The following is a 4,529-nucleotide window of genomic DNA, read 5'->3' on the forward strand; positions in this document are numbered from 1 at the left end:
CCAAACAACTGCTCATCAGGAAAAGAATCATTGATCAATGTCTTATCCTATGAAGTTGCACTTGGATCTTCTAAACGAGAGAGATGATCAGTGACTTGATTCTCAGTTCCTTTCCTATCCTTGATCTCTAACTCAAATTCCTGAAGTAAAAGAACCCTTCAAATCAATCTAGGCTTCGAGTCCTTCTTCGAGACGAGATAGCGAATCGCAGGGTGATCAGTGAAAACTATCACCTTCGTCCCAAGCAATTAAGATCGAAACTTCTCAAAACCATAGACGATAGCTAATAGCTCTTTCTCAGTAGTAGTATAGTTCAATTGAGAACCATTGAGGGTCTTACTAGCATAGTAGACCACATGAAATATATTGTTCTTCCGCTGCCCAAGAACTGCTCCAACTGCATAGTCACTTGCATCGCACATCATTTCAAAAAGGTTTATCCCAATTAGGTGCAGTTATGACCGGTGCCGTTATTAAGATCTTCTTTTATCTCTCAAAAGCAGCTAGGCACTCGTCATAAAACTTGAACGAGTCATCTTTCTCTAGAAGATTGCACAAGGGTTTAGAGATTTTAGAGATGTCCTTGATGAAGCGCCGATAAAAACCCGCATGACCAAGAAAGCTACGGACTCCCTTAACAGAAATTGGTGGAGGAAGGTTTTCAATTACCCCCACCATGACTTTATCCACCCCGAGACCTTTACTAGAGACCTTATGCCCAAGAATGATGCCTTGTTACACCATGAAGTGACATTTCTCCCAGTTGAGAACCAGATTGGTTTCAACACACCTTTTAAGAATGGCGCCAAGATTTTGCAAGCACTCGTCAAAAGAATCACCGAACACAAAGAAATTATCCATAAACACCTTCATATTCTGACCAATCATATCGGAGAAAATGGCCATTATGCATCTCTGAAATGTGGCAGGTGCTCCACACAAACCAAAAGAAACTCTTCTGAAGGCAAAAGTCCCAAACAGACAAGTGAAAGTAGTCTTCTCCTGATCTTTTGGAGCGATACAAATCTGATTATAACCAAAATATCCATCCAGAAGACAATAGTACTCATGTCCATCCAACCTGTCAAGCATCTGATCAATAAAAGGAAGAGGGAAGTGATCCTTCCTCGTGGACTTGTTCAGCTTCCTGTAGTGCATGCAAACTCTCCACCCCGTGACTGTTCGGGTGGGAATGAGCTCATTCTTTTCATTAGCTACAACTGTGATGCCTCATTTCTTCGGCATACACTGAACTGGACTCACCCAAGAGCTGTCAGAAATGGGGTTAATGATCCCTGCATCTAGCCACTTGAGAATTTCCTTCTTCACAACTTCTTTTATGATCGGATTCATCCTCCTCTGTTGCTCAACAATAGGCTTGCTACCTTCCTCTAGTAGAATTTTATGCATGCAATAAGAAGGGATAATTTCCTTGATATCTGCCATAGTCCATCCAATTGCCGATTTGAACTCTCTCATAATTCTCAAAAGCTTTTCCTCATCACTTCCTGAAAGGTTTGATGCAATAATAACAGGTAAATTAAATGCATCACCTAAAAACGCATACCTCAAGTGTTCAGGCAATTATTTAAGCTCGAGTGTACGAGCTTCCTCAATAGATGGCTTGAGGCGCTTCGGAGATTTGTTGAACTCCTCCAATCCAAGAGATTTAAAAGGCATATCCAGCCTTCACTTCCAAGGAGAAGCATTCAAATATTGCAATTGCTCATCACCTTCGTCATCTTCACTATCTGAATTTCCCAATAAGGCTTTCTTTAAGGCGTCAGACCTTAGCAATTGATCAAGTTCTGAAGTAACCACAGAATCGACCAACTCCACTTTTAAGCACTCCTCATTATCAGTAGGTAATTTCATGGCATTGAACACGTTAAAAGTCACATCCTGATCCAGTACTCGCATAGTGAGCTCATATTTCTGCACATCAATCAAGGTTCGGCCAGTTGCCAAGAAAGGTCTTCCCAAGATTATAGGAATCTTTATATCCTCCTCGAAATCAAGAATTACAAAGTCCTCAGGAAAGATGAGTTTATCCACCTTCACCGTGACATCCTCCATAATGTCTCGTGGATATGTAATAAAGCGATCGGCTAACTGCAAAGTCATATAAGTAGGCTTTGGATCAGGTAAGTCCAACTTCTTGATGATACACATTTGTCAAATGACACTTTTCCAATGGTACAAGGAATAGTGAAGCTTCCATGATCTTTAAGCTTCAGAGGCAACTTCTGTTGTAGCACAGAACTGCATTCCTTCGTGAGAGCAACTGTCTCTAAGTCATTAAGCTTCACTTTCCGAGAGAGAATACCTTTCATAAACTTTGCATAACTAGGCATCTGTTCAAGAGCTTCAGCGAAACGTATGTTGATATGAAGTTTCTTGAACACCTCCAGAAACTTCTCAAACTGCTTATCCGGCTTTTTCTTCTGCAGCCTCTTAGGAAAAGGAGGTGGGAGATAGATCTGTTTCTCCCCTCTATTACCCTCAAGAGGAGTGTGTTCCACAGTAGTCTTCCTTGGTTCCACTTCTGCTTCCTTCTGCACTTCTTCCTTAGCCACAGCTTCATCTTCCGAAACTTGAGATTTTTCGGGATTTGCAACCTTCCCAGATCTCAATGTGATTGCCTTAACCTGCTTTTTTTCTTTCTTCTTTCCTGGAACTTCTGTGTTACTAGGGAGTGTACCAGGTGTTCGACTCAGCAAGGCATTGGAAATCTGACCAATTTGATTCTCCAAGGTCTTGATAGACACTGCTTGGCTCTTGTACATGAGCCTCAACTCCTCCAATTCAGATTTTTCATTAGATTGCTGCAGCTGAAGTTATTATCTTGGTGCATATTAAGGTTGCTGAAAACCAGGAGGGTTATATTGCTTTGCATCATACTGCTGATAAGGCTGTTGTACCATATTCTGAGTATTGCTCCAGCTGAAGTTAGGATGATTGCGGTTGTTGGGATGATAGGTGGCTGGAACTGGCTGCTGCGACCTCTGAAAGTTGCTCATGGACTGAGCTGATTCGCTAGAAATAACACACTGCTTCATCTCATGCGCACCAACACAAAACTCACATACACTAGTAATCTGATTAACTCCATAATTAGCCAAATAATCCACCTTCATTGTCAAAGCCTTAAGCTGAGCAGCTATAACAGTAGCTGCATCTACTTCCAGAATTCCTGCTACCTTGCCCTGAGGAAGTCTCTAAGTTGGGTTCTGGTATTCATTAGCAGCCATCAGTTCAATCAATTCATAAGCTTCATCGTAGCTTTTAGCCCATAAGGCTCCACCTGATGCTGCATCAAGCATGGGTCTAGAAGTTGCACCCAACCCGTTGTAGAAATAGTTAATGATCATCCAGTCAGGCATTCCATGGTGAGGACACTTTCGAAGCATCTCCTTATATCACTCCCAAGCCTCACATAAAGACTCTCCAGATTGCTGTGCAAATTGAGTAAGAGCATTTCTGATTGCATCAGTCTTAGCCATAGAAAAGAACTTAGTAAGAAAATTTTGGGCAAGATCTTTCCACTTAGTGATAGATCCTGGTGGTAGAGAATGCAACCAACACTTAGATTTATCCCGCAGAGAGAATGGGAAAAGCCTTAGCTTAATAGCATCTTCAGAGACATTGTTGAATTTGAAAGTGTCGAAGATCTCGATAAAATATCTAATATGTATATTGGGGTCTTTAGTTGGAGAACCCCCAAACTGAACCAAGTTCTGCACCATCTGAATTGTGCTAGCCTTGATTTCAAAAGTGTTAGCCGTGATAGCTGGTCTGACAATGCTAGACTGAATATCATTGATCTTTGGCTGAGAATAGTCCATCAAAGCCTTTGTATTCGCTTCTGGTTCACCCATTGTAATAAGAGCTTCTTCTTTCTCAACAAAGATTTCTTCTTTAATTTTCTCATCTGCTTTTTCCAGTGTTCTCTTTCGAAGTTGAGAACGCGCTAGCATACACGCTCTCTAGAGTACCTGAAAAAGCAACAACAAATAAGTAAGTAAAATATCTGAGTCAATGAACTTTAACGACCACTGATGTCAAGCACATAAACTAAAAATTAACACCGAGTCCCCGGTAGCGGCACTAAAAACTTGTTAGGATGAAAACACGTGCTAATATTCATGCAAGTATACGTGATCGCAAGTAATATAGAATTATTTCTAGTTCGTTTCCACATAGACTGGTTTAGATTAATTTCAATCAATGCACTTATGCAACAATGGTATGGTCATTATTCAATGGTAAGACGAATAATAAATTGGTTTTGTTTATAACTAAGATTATTAAATAACATGCAATTAACTAAAAGATTAAAAAGGTTGATTTTCTTATATAACACAAACATGGGATTTTAACTTCATTACTACTTAATTCAATAGCCTTTTTGTTCTTAACCTTAGCATGCAATGGTGATGACACTAATCAGACAATACGAAACTAGTAAACGCCAACTTTCGTTGTACGATTACCCTACTACCAGACAGCCACAAAAGAGACAGAAGCTG

General features: G+C 40.4%; 1 non-coding gene across 1 annotated transcript; it reads left to right on the forward strand.

Annotated features, from left to right (window-relative positions):
- Positions 1-3,381: 3,381 nt before the first annotated feature.
- On the forward strand, positions 3,382-3,488 carry LOC141716282 (small nucleolar RNA R71). Its single transcript, XR_012572996.1, has one exon. It is a non-coding gene; the product is annotated as a small nucleolar RNA R71 (small nucleolar RNA).
- Positions 3,489-4,529: the final 1,041 nt, after the last annotated feature.

Source organism: Apium graveolens, chromosome 3, assembly GCF_009905375.1.
Source record: "Apium graveolens cultivar Ventura chromosome 3, ASM990537v1, whole genome shotgun sequence".
Taxonomy (NCBI): Eukaryota; Viridiplantae; Streptophyta; class Magnoliopsida; order Apiales; family Apiaceae; genus Apium; species Apium graveolens.